Source organism: Oryx dammah, unplaced genomic scaffold, assembly GCF_014754425.2.
Source record: "Oryx dammah isolate SB20612 unplaced genomic scaffold, SCBI_Odam_1.1 HiC_scaffold_23, whole genome shotgun sequence".
In the NCBI taxonomy this organism is placed as follows: Eukaryota; Metazoa; Chordata; class Mammalia; order Artiodactyla; family Bovidae; genus Oryx; species Oryx dammah.
The window spans coordinates 4,826,766-4,848,624 of NW_024070207.1; the positions used below are offsets into that span (position 1 = coordinate 4,826,766).

Genomic DNA, 21,859 nt, shown 5'->3' on the forward strand with positions numbered 1-21,859 from the left:
AGAAAGATGATGCTTTTTTATAAACTCAAATATGCTTTAGAACCAAATATGAATTGTGATTCCAGTCCACAAAGTTGATGCATGAAAGGCAGTAAAGGTAGCATAATGCCAACTATATACTGCATAGGGAGCCCTAACTCTGCCTTGGTTCCTGACTCATTTGCAAATGGTACAAAGCCAAAAGATTAATTCAATAATTCTTCCCACCATATGCCAGACCCTGTTGAAAGCATTATAAGTACAATGTTGAATACTATAAGCAAAGTCCATGCCCTCAGGGAGTCTGTATTCTACCTACTGGGGAAAGACATATTAAGTAATTAATTTGTTTTAATATAATAATCATATAATTGATAAAGTACTGGGTGCTATGAAAGCATAGATAAATAATATTGAAATAACAGTGAGAGATCAAGTCAGACCTCCCTGAGAAATTACACTAATATCTAATAGATGGATTGAAGTTGACTCAGCATAGAGGGAAGTGGGGAGCTGAGAAGAGTAGAGGTGAAGAATATTCCAAAGAAAGGGAACAACAAATGCAAAGGTACCAAGATGGAAGCAGCTGCGGAGGGGAAATTAGAATTTTAGACAGAATAGATGAGTTTTCAGAAAAATGTATATTCACAAAAAATAACTTGAGAAATAACCTGACTTACATAAAATTAAGCTTAAGAGGTAGGTAGAGGTAATGTCATGAATAGTTGTGTGCTGAACATTTTGAACCACATTAATAATTTTAGAGCAATAAGATGTCATAAAAGGATTTTGAGCAAGATAGTAGCATGATCAGATTTAGGTTTTCTTTAAAAATACCACCAGTCCCAGGAGTAGAGACAGAGTGAAGACAGGTTGCCCAGTTGAGATACAATTCACTTCTTTCCTTTGCTGTGTTTTCATTTGTAGGGAGCATTGTGCAGGGTAATAACTACTACTGACGATAAATAGTAGCTTCACATGTAGTACATTCACGTGCAGAAGAATGAAACCCCTACCCTATACCACTTACAAAAATTAACCCTAAGTAGACTAAATATGAAATGAGAGACTGAAAAAACATCAAACTCCTAAAAAATGATGGGAAAAAAGCTGCTTGACATGGGTTTGGCAATGATTTTTTCGAAATGATACCTATGAGCAAAAGCCACAAAATAGAAAATACATATAGTGAGACTATATCAAACTAAAAAACTTCTATACAGCAACAGAAATGACCAACAAAATGGAAAAGCAACTAACTGAATGGGAGGAGATATTCCCAAATGATATATCTATTAAAGGGTTGATGTTCAAAATATATAAAGAACTTGCACAACTCAATTTCTAAAAATCCAAAAACATGAAAAGAGGATGAATATCCCTAATTATTAGAGAAATGCAAATCAAAACCTCAATAAGATATCACCTCACATCTGTCAGAATGAAAGTGAAAGTCGCTTAGCCACATCTGACTCTTTGTGACCCCATGGACTATACAGTCCATGGAGTTCTCTAGGCCAGAATACTGGAGTGGGTAGCCTTTCCCTTCTCCAGGGGATCTTCCCAACCCAAGGATCGAATCCAGGTCTCTCACATTGCAGGTGGATTCTTTACCAGCTGAGCCACAAGGGAAGCCCAAGAATATTGGAGTGGGTAGCCTATCCCTTCTCCAGGGGATCTTCCCAACTCAGGAATTGAACCAGGGTCTCCTGCATTTCACATGGATTCTTTACCAACTGAGCTATCAGGGAAGCCATCTGTCAGAATGGCTATTATCCAAAAGATAAGTGTTGGCAAAGATACGGAGTAAAAGGAACACTTGGACACTGTTGGTGGGATTGTAAGTCGGTTCAGCTCCTATGGAGAATAGTATGGAGTGTCCTCAGAAAATTAAAAATAGAACTATCATAGGATTCAGCAATTTCATTTCTGGAAATATGTCTGAAGGAAACAAAGCACTGTGTGGAAAGATATCTGCACCATCACGGTAACAGAATTATTTAAAATATCTAACACATGGAAACAACTTAAGTGTTCCTCAATGGATGAATGGGTAAAGAAGTTGTAGTATGTATATTCAATGGAAACATTGTTCAACTCTTAAAAATGAAGAAATTCTGTCATTTGTGACAGCATGGATGGAACGTGAGGGTGTTACGCTACGTGAAAAATACTGTACATGAAATATTAAAAAAAAATTTCTTAAAAAAAGAGAGGAAGAAGGAAAAAACAAACTCATAGAAAAAGAGACTAGATTTGTAGGTTATCAGAAATATGGATGGTGAAAGGGTAGGGGAATTGGATGAAGGCAGTGAAAAGGTACAGACTTCCAGTTATAAGATAAATACATTGCGGCAATGTAATGTACAACCTAATGACTGTAGTTAACACTGCTGCTGCTGCTGCTAAGTCACTTCAGTCATGTCCGACTCTGTGCAACCCCACAGACAGCAGCCCACCAGTATCCTCCTGGGACTCTCCAGGCAAGAATACTGGAGTGGGTTGCCATTTCCTTCTCCAATGCATGCATGCATGCTAAGTCGCTTCAGTCGTGTCTGACTCTGCGACCCCATGGACAGCAGCCCATGAGGCTCCTCTGTCCACAGGATTCTCCAGGCAAGAATACTGGAGTGGGTTGCCATTTCCTTCTCCAGTTAACACTGCTACAGGGTATATGAAAAATTTTAAGATAGTATATCCTAACAGTTCTCATCACAAAAAGAAAAATTCCTTTTTTTTTCTTTTTAAAAATTTTGTATCTATATGAGGGCTTCCCCAGTGGCTCAGATGGTAAAGAATCCATCTGCCAATGCAGGAGACATGGGTTCGATCCCTGATCCAGGAAGATCACACATGCTACAGAGCAACTAATAAGCCCATGTGCCACAACTATTGAGCCTGTGCTCCAGAGCCTGGGAGCCACAACTACTGAGTCCATGTGCCAAAGCTACTGCAGCCTGTGTGCCCTAGAGCCCATGGTCCCCAATAAGAGGAGCCGCCACAATGAGAAGCTCACATATGGCAACTAGAGAGTAGTCCCTGCTTGCCACAACTAGAGAAAAGCCTACACACGCAACGAAGACCCAGTATTGCCAAAAATAAGTAAATAAAAACCTCTTATTAAAAAATTCTATATCTATATGAGATGATGAATGTTAACTAAACATTGTAGTAATCATTTCACAATATATGTAAGTCAAATCATGATGCTATGTACTTTAAACTTATACAGTGCTATATCGCAATTATACCTCAATAAAAATCAGGGGAAAAAAATGAGAGCTAAAAGATAAGTACGGTAAAAGTAAGCTAAATAAAAGAAAGTGTTAGTTGCTCAGTTGTGTCTGACTCTTTGCAACCTCATGTAACCCGCCAAGGTCCTCCTTCCATGGAGTTTCCCAGGCAAGAATACTGAAGTGGATAGCCAGGCCCTCCTCCAGGGGAATCTTCCTGATCCAGGGGATCAAATCCGGGTCTCCTGCATTGCAGGAAGATTTTTTACCATCTGAGCCACCAGGGAAGTGAAGCTAGGAAAAGAGGGAGCCAAAAAGTATCACAGGCAGAGGAAACAATGTGTGCAAAGACTGGGACCCGTGGTGGATTCATGTCAATGTATGGCAAAACCAATACAGAAGTGTAAAGTAAAATAAAAAATAAATAAATTAAAAAAAAAAAAAAACAGAAAGCGCAGCATCCACAGTAGATACGATTCACAGCCTCAATATCTTTTCTTACCCAGAATATGAGTTCAATTTTGTTCAGATATCCAAATCGATCTCTGGATAATCAGGAGAATTTTGATTAGTTTAAACTAGTGTGTGGCATTTGCTTGTGATTATTATTTGTTTAGCACAATACAATTTAAGGAAAATATGTAGTCCATGCTTCAAGGAGAGATTTTCCTTTCTCTTTCTTGCTGGATGTTGGGAACGCATGTACACCCGTGGTGGATTCATGTCAATGTAGGGCAAAACCAATACAGAATTGTAAAGTAAAAACAAAATAATAAAAGGAATAGTTGTAAAAAGAAAAAATAAAAAAATAAAACCTTCAAAAAAAATAAAAAAAATAAAAAACAACAACAACTTATAACCCTTATTTCCCTTACTACACTAGCCTTAACATGCCAAACTGTGAAGAGCTTAACACAAAGCTGAAATAAATTGAAATATTTCATAGTAGTAATTGAGTGACAATTGATTTCTATCATATCTAGAGCCTTCCATTCTTTGGACCTCTAGTTTTAGTTCATATTCTCATTACCTGAGCTAGTTTGAGTAGGTGTTTTCTGTCTAAAGTCACAAGTATTCTGACTGATAGAGTATTTGACAGGGTAGAAGCAATTCAGTACAACAAGACCATGAAGTAAAACAAAATACAGCTGGAGGAGCAGGCAGAGGCAAAGTCTGTGGGCCTTGTTTCTGCAGGCAATACACACTCAGTTCAGGGCATCTATATAGAAAGAGTTCTTCCACCAAATAGGCACACAGTGAGGGATAGAAAGATAGAGCAGACTTATGACATTTAGAACTTTGTTCTTATAAACACCAAAGCTCAGTCCATTTACTTTATTGTGGTTACACTACATCCATTTTATTTTTATTCTATATCAGAGATAAGTTATATATTTTGTGAGGGTTGAGTAACTGCCTTTTGAGTACAGTAAGGGATATGGAGATAATACTGGAGAGCTTGATACTGTTTAGTGGTCACAGTCAAATCCTAAAGGCCTTTAAAAAATTCCAGAATGAAAAAAAAAATGTAATAAGGTAGGGAGAATTGATCTAGGGGATCAAAACTTTCCAATTACATGAAGAACATATCAAATAAAATGAAAAACCAAAATTTAGAAGAAAACTGTGAGCTGAAAAAGGTCTGCTGCTGCTAAGTTGCTTCAGTCATGTCCGACTCTGTGCGACCCCATAGACGGCAGCCCACCAGGCTCCCCCACCCCTGGGATTCTCCAGGCAAGAACACTGGAGTGGGTTGTCATTTCCTTCTCCAATGCATGAAAGTGAAAAGTGAAAGTGAAGTCGCTCAGTTGCGTCTGACTCCTAGCGACCCCATGGACTGCTCCTCCATCCATGGGATTTTCCAGGCAAGAGTACTGGAGTGGGGTGCTATTGCCAATATAATACAAAATAAATTAGGCAAGATCAGACATTTCCTGATTAAATTTTTTAAATTCATGTCTTATGAATATCTAGCTATGTAAAACATTGCCCTGTTTACATTACTAATAGTGTCAGGAGAAATAATCAAGAAATACCATTTCATACCTAACATTGACAAGATAAATATAGGTATATATATGGCAGAAACCAACACAATATTGTAAAGCAATTATCCTCCATTTAAAACTAAATTTAAAAAAGCGCTTTAATCTAATAAAAATAAATTTTAAACACAAAGGTAAATTTATAAGATGCTTAATTTCTTCCAAATATCTGAACAAAAAACAAAGAAAAATATAGTACATTAAATCAACAGCATAAAGATATGAAAATATTAAAGCAAAAAGAGGCTATTGAGGATAAAGCAAATATAAATGAGTTAACTCCTCTAATAAAGTTTCAGACTGAATTAACAAGAAAATACTATTTGCAACTTATGAGAGACATCTAAAGTACCTTAGAAGTTAAAACTATTTTTTAAATGAGCAAAGACATAATAGAAAAATATAATAAAATGTATAGGTGGTGATGAATAATAATCAAAGAAGAATTCAATGAATGAGGCAGAGTCACTTTACATTGAAAAACTAGGATATGGTTAGCGAATAGCCTTACATAGTAATTAACAGTGTGGCCAGATTCTGCACTACTATTTTCACATGCATTAACTAATTTGATTTTCAGAACAACACAATGTGGTAGACATGGTAATTATTCCCATTTTACAGATGAAAAAACTGAGCACAGCAAAGTTCAATGAATTGTTCAAAGTACTCACTGTTAAGAGCACATCTGGGATTTGGACCCAGGTCTTTATGACTTGAAGAGCGCTGAGACACTACCTTATTGTATCTGAAAGTTCGTCCTTGCTGACTAAAAATGCAAACTCCAGGAGTCACCTCAGATGTATTCTAGAGCTCTGAAATTTGGATTTTAACAAGTATTCCAGTCTATTCTTATGCATACTAAAATTTGAGAGCCGCTGCACTACATGTGCTACGTCAAAGAAAATGAGAGAAACACAATTTAAGTGGAAATCTCTAATCTGCCCTTTCTGTCTTAGATTAAGTAGAAAGAACAATAAATGATTTAAATATTAATCAGGCTGTCATGACAAACTTAAAAGACTACAGAGAATATATATTACTTTCAACCACTCTTTTTACATTTACAAAACTGATCTTAAATTCTAAAAGAAAACAAATTTCAAAATCTGTGATGATAAAGACCACAGTATTTGATCACAATGTGCTAAAACTAAAATTTAACAACAATTGAAAGGAAAAGACAGAACTAGTTATAATTAAAAGCAAAACACATTCCTAAATAACTACAGATTGTCCCTAACTTACAACATTCGGACTTAAGATATTTTGACGTTACAGTGGTGCAAAAGCAGTACACACTGAGCAGAAACTGTCCTTCAAACCTTATATTTTGATCTTTTCCTGAGCTGGCGGTATGTGGTGTGATATGCTTTCATGATGCTGGGCAAGGGCAGCCAGCCCCAGGTCCCAGTCAGTCATGAGATCATGAGGATAAACAACTGATACAATTACAAAGCATACACGATTCTGTTTTTCACTTTCAATACACTATTGAATAAGTTACAAGAGATATTAAATACTTCATTATAAAATAAGCTTTGCGTTAGATTATTTTGAACAAATGTAGACTAACGTAAGTGTTGTAACCACACTGAAGGTAGGCTAGATTAAGTGATGATGTTCTGGAACTCAGGTGTCTTAGATGCATTTTGGACTTAACAATATTTTCAACTTATAATGGGTTTAGTGAGATGTAGCCGCATGGTAACTTGAGGAAGATCTGTATTTAACCAACTAAGAAAACCCATAGATACAACTATAGAACTACAATGAGAACAATAAACATAAAAATGTTTGAGTCCACCCACCAAAATGAGAAAGAGAAAATAACAAGTGTTGGGCTCGTGAGTTTTGCACCTGCCGCGGCAGTGCTGAACCCACAGGCTGCTGACTGTCCTTAGCAGTGGCCGTAGTCGCAGCCTCCATACTTCCGCCCGGCCTGCAGACACCAGAGAGGGTGCTTCTGCCGTGGCCATAATGCACGGGGACACACAGACCTCGGTAGTCAGCCCGGGAGTGGCTGCAGGGGTTGGCATCTTGGCCGTCTTCCAGGGGAGTGAGTTGGCAGCACCCAGCTGGCCTCAGCATCATGCCTGCTCTGTCCACAGGTTCAGGGAGCAACACAGGTCTGTATGAGCTGTTGGTGGCTCTGCCAGCCCAGATGCAGCCACACGTGGACAGCCAGGAAGACCTGACCTTCCTCTGGGATGTGTTTGGTGAAAAAAGCCTGCATTCACTAGTCAAGATTCGTGAGAAACTTCACTACTACAAGAAACAGAACCCCATGCCCATCCTCCAGGGGGTGGCAGGCTTGGCCGATGACCCGGCGGAGGAGCTTCAGAACAAGCCAATAAACAGTGAGATCTGAGAGCTGCTGAGAAGCTACTGTCAAAACCCAAGGTGAAGGCTTTGCTCTCTGTGCATGAGACTGTGGCTCAGAAGAGTTATGATCCTGTATTGCCTCCTATGCCTGATGACATTGATGATGAGGAAGACTCGGTGAAAATCATCTGCCTGGTCCAAAAGAGAGCCACTAGGAGCCACTATTAAAAAGGATGAACAGACTGGGGCCATCATAGTGGCCAGGATCATGAGAGGAGGAGCTGCAGACAAAAGTGGCCTCATTCACGTTGGCAATGATTTTAGGGAAGTGAATGGGATACCTGTTGAGGGTAATAGTCCAGGAAATTATCTCAATCTTGGCTCAGTCTCAGGGTGCAATAACGTTTAAGATTATACACAGCATCAAAGAAGAGAGGCCATCGAAGGAAGGCAAGATGTTTATCAAAGCCCTCTTTGACAATGACCCTAATGAGGATAAAGCAATTCCATGTAAGGAAGCCGGGCTTTCTTTTAAAAAGGGAGATATTCTTCAGATTATGAGCCAAGACAATGCAACGTGGTGGCAAGCAAAGCATGAAGGAGATGCCAACTCCAGAGCAGGACTGAATCCCTCTAAATATTTCCAGGAAAGGAGACTGGCTCTGAGGTGACCAGAAATATTAGTCCAGCCCCTGAAAGTTTCCAGTAGGAAATCATCTGCTTTTAGAAGAACTTTCCATCTTAGTAGGAAAGATAAGAAAACAAATAAGTCCATGTATGAGTTCAAGAAGAGTGACCAGTCTGACACAGCTGATGTGCCCACTTACGAGGAAGTAACACCCTGTCACCTGTAGACAAATGAGAAATATAGACTTGGTTGGTCCTGTTGGAGTAGGTTTGAATGAAGTGAAACAAAAGCTGCTGATCAGTGACACACAGCAATATGGTGTGACAGTGCCCTATACCATCAGACCAAGAAGAAGCCAGGAGAGTGATGGTGTTGAATATATTTTCATTTCCAAGCATTTGTTTGAGATGAAATAACAAGTTTACTGAGTATGGTGAATATAAAAACAACTATTACAGCACAAGTATAGACTCAGTTCGGTCTGTCCTGGCTAAAAATAAAGTTTGTTGGATGTTCAGCCTCATACAATGAAGCACTTAAGGATACTAGAGTTTAAGCTGTATGTTATTTATATATAGAGTTTAAGCTGTATGATATTTATAAAGCCTCTGTCAATAGGGCGTTTGATGGAGACAAGAAAAAATGCAAAGATTATCTCAAGCAGAGACGACCAAGGTGCTGCGAAGCCCTTTATGGAAGATGACTGTCAAGAAATGATTAAATCTGCCCAGGTAATGGAGAGTCAGTATGGTCATTTGTTGGACAAAACTACAGTAAATGATCTATTTCTGCTTTATTGACTATGCCAAAGCCTTTGACTGTGTGCATCACAATAAACTGTGGAAAATTCTGAAACAGATGGGAATACCAGACCACCTGACCTGCCTCTTGAGAAACCTGTATGCAGGTCAGGAAGCAACAGTTAGAACTGGACATGGAACAACAGAAAAGGAGTAAGTTCCAAATAGGAAAAGGAGTAAGTCAAGGCTGTATATTGTCATCCTGCTTATTTAACTTATATGCAGAGTACATCATGAGAAACGCTGGGCTGGAAGAAGCAGAAGCTGGAATCAAGATTGCCGGAAGAAATATCAATAACCTCAGATATGCAGATGACACCACCCTTATGGCAGAAAGTGAAGAGGAGCTAAAAAGCCTCTTGATGAAAGTGAAAGAGAGGAAAAAAGTTGGCTTAAAGCTCAACATTCAGAAAACGAAGATCATGGCATCTGGTCCATCACTTCATGGGAAATAGATGGGGAAACAGTGGAAACAGTGTCAAACTTTATTTTTTTGGGCTCCTGGGTCCTGAGTGTTCTTTGGAAGGAATGATGCTGAAGCTGAAACTCCAGTACTTTGGCCACCTCATGTGAAGAGTTGACTCAGTGGAAAAGACTCTGATGCTGGGAGGGATTGGGGGCAGGAGGAGAAGGGGACGACAGAGGATGAGATGGCTGAATGGCATCACTGACTTGATGGACGTGAGTCTGAGTGAACTCCGGGAGGTGGTGATGGACAGGGAGGCCTGGCGTGCTGTGATTCATGGGGTCGCAAAGAGTTGGACACGACTGAGCGACTCAAATGAACTGATAGTCAATGATGGCTTAAAGCTCAACATTCAGAAAACGAAGATCATGGCATCTGGTCCCATCATTTCATGGTAAATAGATGGGGAAACAGTGTCAGACTATTTTTTGGGTTTCAAAATCACTGCAGATGGTGACTGCAGCCGTGAAATTAAAGAACACTTACTCCTTGGAAGAAAAGCTATGACCAACCTAGAAAGCATATTAAAAAGCAGAGACATTACTTTGCCAAGAAAGGTCTGTCTAGCCAAGGCTATGGTTTTTCCAGTAGTCATGTACAGATGTGAGAGTTGAACTATAAAGAAAGCTGAGTCCCGAAGAATTGATGCTTTTGAACTGTGGTGTTGGAGAAGACTCTTGAGAGTCTCTTGGACTGTAAGGAGATCCAACCCGTCCATCCTAAAGGAAATCAGCCCTGAATATTCATTGGAAGGACTGATGCTGAAGCTGAAACTCCAATACTTTGGCCACCTGGTGTGAAGAGGTGACTCATTGGAAAAACCCTGATGCTAGGAAAGATTGAAGGTGGGAGGAGAAGGGGTCAATAGAGGATGAGATGGTTGGATGCCATCACTGACTCAATGGACATGAGTTTGAGTAAACTCTGGGAGTTAGTGATGGACAGGGAGGCCTGGCGTGCTGCAGTCTATGGGGTTGCAAAGAGTCAGACAAGACTAGCGACTGAACTGATAGTAAATGATGATCTCACTGTGGCCTTCAATGAGCTGAAAACAACTTTTGAAAAATTGGAGACAGATACTCATTGGGTTCCAATGAGCTGGTTACATTCATAACTAAGGGAAGTTTTCCTAATTATCTTTTTTTTTTTTTTTTTTGTAGAGTGCATGATTAGATCAGTTACCATTTTGGTGGTAGGGTTTTTAAAATCTATTATCACTGTTACAGATGTATAATCTTGGTTAAAACTGAATGTTTGTTTTGTGTCTTTTTAGTCTTATTTCAAACACAGTGTTTGAGTATAAGATCCAGAATTAAAATGTACTCAGTACTATATTCTGAGCAGAACTTTGAACCTTCTGACTGTCTTGAATACAGAGCTCTACCTCCAAGAGAAGGTTGAACTTTTTATAGAGAGAGTTAGCTAGAGAATGTACATGGGTGTCCAGTGCTTCCACTGGTCTCAGACGTGGTCGCTGCCTTTGCATTTGCATGTTAGCCATGGAAGATGCTATGTTTACAGCCTTGAGCAACTCCAGACAAGACGGTTTAGGTGTATTTTGGGTGGATCATCATAGATGCCCCTGGACTGGCATTAAGGTGGAGTCTTCTTACGATCCTAAAAGTGTGACCGTTTCTCTTACATAGACACAGTATAGTCATAGTGTGTGCACTCAAGTATCTCTCTTTAAAGGAATTACTGAAAATTGCCTTAGTGAGTGGCCTTCATGTTATAGTTTCAGAAGGTTTTGTGAGTACATATACCAGTGACTCAACAAATGCTTAGTAAGGGAAGGTAGGCTTTGAAAATTATTATATATGAAACTAAAAACCTTTCCTTATGGCTTAATCATAGTTAGAATGGGAATTACATACCCAAAAGCACTGATTACAAAGGACAATTTTATTTGTAAATTCTCAGACATTTCTTTCTGGACTCACCTGGTTTTGCATTTTCCCAGTAGATTTTAAGAATGAATCCTATTCTAAATGTAAGTTTTACATGTTACTGATACAGTTAAAGAAAATGTGATCATTTTCCCAAATATGTGCAGTTGATCACCATATTTAAGTTGCACTATAAGATGTATTTTAGAAAACTGTTCATGTAATGTTAACTTATGTCTTTGTCATCAAAATATTTCTTAACATTGGCCACATACTATCCTAATCTTGCTGTTTTTAAAGAAGTTTAAGACTCCTTTTTTAAAAAAATAATTTTTATTTTAATTGGAGGCTAATTACTTTACAATATTGTAGTGGATTTTGCCATACATTGACATGCATCAGCCATGGGTGTATGATATTGTACATATGTAGATGGGATCTCTCATTTTTCTTTGATACTAGTGATCTTTAGCGAGTAAATTATATAGCTCAAAATACTAGAAATGTGCATGGTTGTATAAGAGAATGTGTGTCCCATTCTTGCATGCAGTAAGACCCTGCCACTCAGAATCATCGCATCTGTGACTTTCAAACAGAAAAAAAAAATTTTTTTGATTTGTAAAGAGAGTTTAGATGTCCTGTTTAAAGAAAAATAAGTGTAGTGAAATTTTATATATTTATCAAGTGTTTGAAAGGCATATTTTTTAAAATTATCAAATGAGGCTATTCATAAAACAAATTGTATGTAAAGATGTTGTAACTTAAACTTGTAGCTTTTTAAGTCAGGGTCAACATTCCATGTAAATATTTTGACCTTTGTACTCAGATGGCAACCCACTCCAGTACTCTTGCCTGGAAAATCCCATGGACAGAGAAGCCTGGTAGGCTACAGTCCATGGGGTCGCAAAGAGTCGGACACGACTGAGCGGCTTCACTTCACAAGTCAGGGTCAACATTCCATGTAAATATTTTGACCTTTGTACTCACATCCACATGTGTGTTCTGTGCACATCTGATAGCATGAGTCACCGGGTTTCCTTCATATGTGTGAGATTTCATACCTGATACACACTCGCAGCTAAATAGTTAGATAACCAATGTTACCTGACAGCCTCATCCAGACAGCAAGTTCTAAGTTAATTAAGTAAACAGCAACCAAGTCAGTTTAAAAAGGGTTTTGGGGTTGCCAAGTCTAATACTGAAGCCATACTTCATGGTTGTGTGGCTGGTCTAAGAAAGCACAAGTCTTCCTTGGATGGTTTGTGTAGGATATTCTTTTTGAACACTGATTGAAATTTCCAATAAATTGACTTCCTAGGGAATGAATTATAATTTAGGTAGTCCGAATTCTTTGTTCAGAAATAGAACATGGTTTGTTTTTGTTTTTTGCCTCAATTCTTTACTGTGCAGGTAGAAATCATGTGATAAAAATGGAATCCCTTTTGGTGGCAGGGGTGGTGATGGAAGTGTTATAAAAATATAATTGTCCAGTCTCTCTCGCTTTTTACAGTAGAGCTGAACAATATTTTTTAAAATAATGAAAAGGGAAATTCAGCAATTTGAAAAATCTTTCATCAGCAGTACATATATGTGGCCTTGCTAGTGACGTCCACATGGCCACCTTGATACTTCTTAGAAAGAGATTCAGTTCTCTTTAATTTAGTAAGGCAGGGCTAGTAGCTCCATAGGCTTGGTGATAAATGTTGCAAAGGGCTCTTGATCCTATACTTGGTGTACCCCTGGATCCCTCTTGAGGGAGGAGAGACTGGTTCTTTAGGCAGCCTGCTCCCAAGACAATGTGAGCCACTATTTGAGAGAACAGGAATATTTATTTAAGTCCAAATATTTAATATCCAAGATTAAGAAGGTAAGTCTATATTCCCATAATTAACAAACTGGACTCTGTTTGCTTTAAGGTAAAATTGAAATACCATTTATTACCATTATTTTACTTACCAGTGTAGACATTCAGTTTAGTTCAGTCGCTCAGTCGTGTCCGACTCTTTGCGACCCCATGAATTGCAGCACGCCAGGCCTCCCTGTCCATCACCATCTCCCGGAGTTCAATCAGACTCACGTCCATCGAGTCCATGATGCCATCCAGCCATCTCATCCTCTGTCATCCCCTTCTCTTCCTGCCCCCAATCCCTCCTAGCATCAGAGTCTTTTCCAATGAGTCAACTCTTCGCATGAGGTGGCCAAAGTACTGGAGTTTCAGCTTTAGCATCATTCCTTCCAAAGAAATCCCAGGGTTGATCTCCTTCAGAATAGACTGGTTGGATCTCCTTGCAGTCCAAGGGACTCTCAAGAGTCTTCTCCAATACCACAGTTCAAAAGCATCAATTCTTCCGCGCTCAGCCTTCTTCACAGTCCAACTCTCATATCCATACATGACCACAGGAATGTGTAGACATTATCGATATCTTTAAGGCTGATCTTCCTGGTATCATGTAATGACTGGATCTTCCTGACCCAGGGATGGAACCCGGGTCTCCCACATGGTAGACAGACACTTTACTGTCTGAGCCACCAGGGAAGTCAGGATTTTAGCTTGAATGTATCTAACTTGTAATAATTTAAAGTTGACAAGCATATAAAGGAAAACTATGTTGTTAAAAGTTTCCTGAAGATATAGATTTTTATTATTTATTTTCTTTTTGACTAGTAAGAGTTTACAATTAAAAGTAATGGGAAAACATTGAGTGTAATAAAGTATCTTCAAATTAAAAAAAAAAGTGCTGACAAACTACAGAGCAAGTGAAACTGTCACTCATTGCTAATGGGAGTGAAATGGGTATAATCACGTCAGAAAATGGTTTGGTAGTATCTACTTATGCTAAAATTATATGCATGCTCTATGATATGGCAATTCCTCTCTTAGATTAATAACCAAAGCACTGTGCTCACGTGCTCCTGCATACTCAGTTGTGTCGACTTTTTGCTGTCCCATAAACTGTAGCCTGCCAGGCTCCTCTGTCTATGAGATTTCCCAGGCAAGAATACTGAAGTGTCTCGCCATTTTCTACTCCAGGGGAATCTTCCCAACCCAGGGATTGAACCTGTGTCTCCTGCATTGACAGACAGATTCTTTACCACTGAGCTATCTGGGAAACTTGTTCATATGCTCACTAGACTCCAGATAGAAATTTCCTAAATACTCAATATGTAGAATGGATAAATGAATTGTAGTATGCTTACACAACTGACTATTATAGAGTAAGAGACATAACAACCTACAACTAACTATATGAACAATACAGATGAATCTTATAATGTTGCATGAAAGAAAGAAACCACATATAAATGCATACATTCTGTATAACTACAAAAACAGTCAAAATTAATCTATGCTGTTATAAATTAAGATAGTGGTTACTTTGGTGGTAGTGACTAGAAAGTGTTCTGAAATGGGCTTCTGGGATGCTGGTATTACACATATGTAAATAGAAAGAGAGCATGATACCAAATTATTTATGTTCCTACTTTTAGAAAATATATATTTTTGAATATACATGAAAACATTCGTGTAGTAGACAGAATAATGCCTGCCTCTCCAACCAAAGATACTTATCTCTCTCTCTCTCTCTCCTAGAAGTGTTAGTCACAAAATTCATGTTGCTGTCCAAGGGATTCTCCAGGTAAGAATACTGGGGTGGGTTGCCATTCCCTTCTCCAGGGGATCTTCCCAACCCAGGGATCAAACCCAGGTCTCCTACCTTGCAGATGATTCTTTACTTCACCACAGAAGCCCCTAAAGATGCCTTTGCGTGCCCTGATTTTCAAAACCTGTGAGTATGTTCCCTTATGTGGTAAAAAGAACTTTGCACATGTGATTATGTTTAAGGGCCTTAAAATGGGGAGATTACCCTGGATTATTTGAACGAGCTCAATCTAATAACATGGGTCTTTCAAAGCAGAGAATCCTTCCCTGCTGTGGTCAGAGGGAGCTATATCTATGGAAGGCACAGAGAGAAAACATTGCTGGCTTTGGAGGAAGGAGAACTTTAGCCAAGGAATGTGGGTGACCTCCAGAAGCTTAAAAATGAAAGAAAATGAATTTTCCCCTAGAGCCTCCAGAAAGGAATGCTGCCCTGAAGGCACCTTGATTTTTAGCCCACTAAGACCTGCATCTGATTTGTGACCTACAGAATTGTAAAATAATAAGTCTGTATTATTTCAAGTCTGTACGTTTTTGATGATTTGTTATGGTAGCCTCAAAGAGAAGCCTAACAACGCAGTTTGGAAGAAAATAACACCAAGAAGAGTGTAATTAGAGTGATTTGTCTCTGGGTAGTGGAATTACAGGTGATTTTTATTATAATGTTTTTCTTATGAACATTTGATCATTTCCTTAAGATTTCTTAAAGTGGAATTTTTGAGTCAAAGGATACAAATATTTGTAAGTGCCTTGAATTTCAATGTGAATTCCTTTTAAAAAAAGGTTGTACCAATTCCTACTCCTATCGAATATTCCTTTTTGCTGAAACTTTTGGTGACTTGGTTATGCTGGTTCTCTCTCATTCACTTTATGAGCCCCAAGTAAATAAAACAACAGTAAAATACAAAGCCGAGAAAAGAAGCAAAACTGAAATACAAGTCAGATCCTCTATTTTCACGTTACCTTGTAACATATATCCTTGGGACCACTTCACCATACAGAGTATGCTCAGGGATGATGCTTCTAAGCTACTCAAGGTTCTCTTACGACTTCAGTTTAATATTAGTACTTACTTTCTCACCACTCTGTTGAAATTAAGAAGGGCCAGCAGCTTCTTCAAAGTTTCAGAATAGCCTCTTCTTGGAACATCCTGAAGTGCCCTTCCATTTAAAAAGCCATTTCTTTAGAACATAACCTCCCTTCTAGCCTCTTTTTTTTCTTTCTTTCCTGCCTCATACCTCTCTCCCTGAGATTCTCTCTGCAACAGGTTTCCACAGGAGTCTCTAAGTACCTGAGATTTTAACAAGTTGGTATTTCTCTAGGACTTGATGTTCTCTCCCTGTGGGGGAGGAGAGGGCATGCTTTTTCAGCTGATTCCAATCAAGCCGCTCACCCTATAATGGAAAAGCTATAAAAAGAATGTGTGTGTATATATATAACTGAATCACTTTGCTGTACAGCAGAAACTAATGCAGCATTGTGAATCAACTATACTTCAATTTAAAAAATTTAAAAAGAAACAACATTTCAATGAATCTAAAAAAAAAAAAAAAGACACTCCGCTGGTAAGTAACTTTAAGGTATGGATTCAAGAGAGAAATTTTGAAATTGAGAAAAATACATGCAATCCTTATAATTTGCTGTACTGTATGTTTCTAAAATGAATTAAGCATGTATTATCACGTAAAAAAATGCAGCTCTCATAATCCTAAGTCAAAGGCATGAAAAATAAAATACATATTTCACATTAAGTTAATAATATTTTCTTGACTTAAGAACATAGAAGACACACGAGGAGGATGATCTAAATAACCCATTTGTCTTTTAAAAAGGTGTTCAAGTAATTTCCAGCTGATATGTTCTTTTTGTTTTGATAAATCTCCCAACACTAAGGAGTGACATTTAAAAATCATTCCTCTGACCTTAGAAATGCTCTCAAGTACTAAATGCTCAACAGATGTTTGCTGTTCTTGATGATGATGGTATTTTCAGACCAAAAAACATTTTCAAATCTAAGGACTGACTCACCATTTCTCCCCGTCATCTGCTCCTGCCACTCTCAGTTTATTTAAAACTACAAATACAGCTAGTCCTTGGATTGCTGTTAACAGGAAGCACTAAGTGCTATTAAATCTTTTTTAAAAAATTATTTTAATTTATTTTTTAAATACCAGCCTTCACTACCAAAGTGGTAGAGCAGCAACTGTATTCCGTGGGGTTATTTCAGTGTGACTGTCCTACTGTAGGGGGCTTCCCAGGTCACACTAGTGGTAAAGAACCTGCCTGTCAATACAGGAGACATAAGAGACGGGGGTTCAATCCTTGGGTTGGGAAGATCCCTGGAGGAGGGCATGGCAACTCACTGCAGTATTCTTGCCTGGAGAATCCCATGGACACAGGAGGCTGGCGGGCTACAGTCTATACGGTTGCACAGAGTCAGACACAACTAAAGCAACTTAGCATGTCTAGCCTGGCATTTCACATGATGTACTCTGCATATAAGTTAAATAAGCAGGGTAACAACATACAGCCTTGACGTACTCCTTTCCTGATTTGGGACCAATCTGTTTTCCATGTCCAGTTTCTAATAATTGCTTCTTGACCTGCCTACAGATTTCTCAGAAGGCAGGTCAGCTGGTCTGGTATTCCCATCACCTGAAGAATTTTCCACAGTCTGCTGTGATCCACACAAAGGCTTTGGCATAGTCAGTAAAGCAGAAGTAGATGTTCTTCTGGAACTCTCTTGCTTTTTTGATGATCCAACGGATGTTGGCAATTTGATCTCTGGTTCCTCTGCCTTTGCTAAATCCAGCTTGAACATCTGGAAGTTCACTGCTCACATACTGCTGAATCCTGGCTTGGAGAATCTTGAACATTACTTTGCTAGCGTGTGAGATGAGTGCAATTGTGTAGTAGTTTGAACATTTTTGGCATTGCCTGTCTTTGGGATTGGAATGAAAACTGACTTTTTCCAGTCCTCTGGCCACTGCTGAGTTTTCAAAATTTGCTGGCATATTGAGTGCAGCACTTTCACAGCATCATCTTTTAGGATTTAAAATAGCTCAACTGCAATTCCTTCACCCCCACTAGCTTTGTTCAGAGTGATGCTTCCTGAGGCCCTCTTGACTTCACATTCCAGGATGTCTGGCTCTAGGTGAGTGATCACACCATCGTGGATATCTGGGTCATGAAGATCTTTTTTCTATACTTCTGTGTATTCTTGCCACCTCATCTTAATATCTTCTGCTTTTGTGAGGTCCATACAATTTCTGCCCTTTATTGTGCCCATATTTGCAAGGAATGTTCCCTTGGTATCTCTAGTTTTCTTGAAGACATCTCTTGTCTTTCCCATTCTATTGTTTTCCTCTATTTCTTTGCACTAATCACTGAGGAAGGCTTTCTCATCTCTCCTTGCTATTCTTTGGAGCTCTGCATTCAAATGGGTATATCTTTCCTTTACTCCTTTGCCTTTTGCTTCTCTTCTTTTCTCAGCTATTTGTAAGGCCTCCTCAGACAGCCATTTTGTCTTTTGCATTTCTTTTTCTTGGGGATGGTCTTGATCCCTGCCTCCTGTACAATGTCACACACTCTATCTATCAGATCTAATCCCTTGAATCTATTTGTCACTTCCACTATATAATCATAATGGATTTGATTTAGGTCATACCAGAATGGTCTAGTCATTTGTTATGACCAGTGTGTTCTCTTGGCAAAACTCCATTAACCTTTGCCCTGCTTCATTCTGTACTCCAAGGCCAAATTTGCCTGTTACTCCAGGTATCTCTTGACTTCCTACTTTTGCATTCCAGTCCTCTATAATAAAAAGGACATTTTTTTTGGTGCTATTTCTAGAAGGTCTTGTAGGTTTTCATAGAAGCTTTAAACTTCAGCTTCTTCAGCATTACTGGTCAGGGCATAGAGTTGGATTACCGTGATACTGAATGGTTTGCCTTGGAAATGAACAGAGATCATTCTGTCATTTATGAGATAGCATCCAAAATGCAGTACTTGCATTTTGGACGCTTTTGTTTACTATGATGGCTACTCTCTTTCTTCTAAGGGATTCTTGCCCACAGCAGTAGATATAATGGTCATTTGAGTTAAATTCACCCATTCCAGTCCATTTTAGTTTGCTGATTCCTAAAATGTTGACATTCACTCTTGCCATCTCCTGTTTGACCTCTTTCAATTTGCCCTGATTCATGGACCTAACATTCCAGGTTCCTATGCGATATTGCTCTTTACAGCATTGGACTTTATTTCCATCACCCGTCACATCCATAACTGGATGTTGTTTTTGTTTTGGTTCTTTCTCTTCAATCTTTCTGGAGTTATTTCTCCATTGATCTCCAGTAGCATATTGGGCACATACCAACCTGGGGAGTTCATCTTTCAGTGTCCTATCTTTTTGCCTTTTCATACTATTCATGGGGTTTTCAAGGCAAGAATACTGATGTGGTTTGCCATTCCCTTCTCCAGTGGACCACATTTGTCTGAACTCTCCACCATGACCTGTCCATCTTGGGTGGCCCTACATGAGATGGTTCATAGTTTCTTTGAGTTAGACAAGGCTGTGGTACATGTGACCAGATTGGTTAGTTTTCTGTGATTGTGGTTTTCAATCTGTGTGCCCTCTGATGGGGAAGGATAAGAGGCTTATGGAAGCTTCCTGATGGGAGAGCCTGACTGAGGGTGAACCTGGGTCTTGTTCTGATGGATTGGGCCATGCTCAGTAAATCTTTAACCCATTTTTTTGTATATTTATCAATGACCCAGTAGGAGAGACATAAAACCTCCTAAAATTGCTTTTGAGATGCATCCTGAGCAAGTTATTATATATATATGGGACCAGACCAGTACTCTTGCCTGGAAAATCCCATGGATGGAGGAGCCTGATAGGCTACAGTCTATGGGGTTGCAGAGAGTTGGACATGACTGAGCGACTTCACTTTCACTTTCATGGGACCAGATGCCATGAACTTAATTTTTCACATGTGTATATATATATATATATATACACACACATGTCAGTTGCTCAGTTGTGTCTGACTCTTTGTGACCCATGGACTGCATCATGCCAGGCTTCTCTGTCCATCACCAACTCCTAGAGCTTACTCAAACTCATGTCCATTGAGTCAGTGATGCCATCCAACCATCTCATTCACTGTTGTCCCCTTCTCCTCCCACCTTCACTCTTTCCCAACGTCAGGGCCTTTTCCAATGAGTTAGTTCTTTGCATCAGGTGGCCAAAGTATTGGAGTTTCAGCTTCAGTATTAGTCCTTCCAATGAATATTCAGGACTGAGTTCCTTTAGGATTGACTGGTTGGATCTCCTTGCTGTCCGAGAGACTCTCAAGAGTCTTCCCCAACACCATAGTTCAAAAGCATTAATTCTTCAGTGCTCAACTTTCTTTATGCTCCATCTCTAACAGCCATACATGACTACTGGAAAAGCCATAGCTTTGACTAGACGAACCTCTGTCAGCAAAGTAATGTCTCTGTTTTTTTTTAATATGCTGTCTAAGTTGGTCATAGCTTTTCTTCCAAGGAGTAAGTGTCTTTTAATTTCATGGCTGCAGTCACCATCTGCAGTGATTTTTGTAGCCCCAAAAGATAAAGTCTCTCACTGCTTCCATTGTTTCCCCATCTATTTACCATGAAATGATGGGACCAGATGACATAATCTTAATTTTCTGCATGTTGAGTTTTAAGTCTGCTTTTTCACTCTCATCTTTCACTTTCATCAAGAGGTTCTTTAGTTCTTTGCCTTCTGCCATAAGAGTGGTGTCATCTGTGTATCTGTGGTTATTGCTATTTCTGCCCACAATCTTGATTCCAGCTTGTGCTTCATCCAGCCTGGCATTTCTCATGATGTACTCTGCATATAAGTTACATAATCAGGGTAATAATATATAGCCTTGACATACTCCTTTCCCAGTTGCAACCAGTTTGTTGTTCCATGTTCAGTTTTAATGGTTGCTTCTTGACCAACATACCGATTTCTCACGAGGCAGCTAAGGTGGTCTGGTAATTCTATCTCCTGAAGAATTTCCCACCATCTGTTGTGATCCACACAGTCAAAGGCTTTGGCATAGCCAATAAACAGAAGTAGATATTTTTCTGGAACTCTCTTGCTTTTTTGATGATCCAGTGGATGTTGGCAATTTGATCTCTGGTTCTCCTATCTTTTCTAATATCAACTTGAACATCTGGAAGTTCACAGTTCATGTACTGTTGTTGAACATTTGGAAATTCAACATAAAGTTGTTGAAATTGTTGACCATCTGGAAGTTCATGGTTCACATATTGTGAATGTACTATTCATAATTCACATGGCTCAGATGGTTAAGTGTCTGTCTACAATGTGGGAGACTAGGGTTCAATCCCTGAGTCAGGAAGATCCCCTGGAGAAGGAAATGGCAATACACTCCAGTACTATTGCCTGGAAAATCCCATGGATGGAGGAGCCTGATAGGCTACAGTCTATGGGGTCACAAAGAGTCGGACACGACTGAGTGACTTCACTTTCTTTCTTTCATATATATAATATATAATATAATCTACCAAGTGATAAATATCATCTTTTTAAAAGGAACTTCCATTTTTCTCTCTCTTACAAAGACAAGCATAAGACAATATCTGATTGTGTTGGAGAAAGTGAAAACATGAATATGTTTGAGTAGAAATAATGTGAGCCTCTAAAAAGCAAATGGAAATTTGAAACAAGCCAGTGCATTGTAAAGCTTTAAACCCCACATCTACATCCTCTCTGCAGATGTCTTTCTTTTTTCTCTTTTATTAAATACAAGTCAGCTTTCCCTCTTCTCTTAATGTCACTC

At 39.0% G+C, this 21,859-nt stretch overlaps 1 pseudogene; it reads left to right on the top strand.

The window, feature by feature from the left end:
* Window positions 1-7,349: 7,349 nt before the first annotated feature.
* Window positions 7,350-10,672, top strand: LOC120882657 (annotated as a pseudogene).
* Window positions 10,673-21,859: the final 11,187 nt, after the last annotated feature.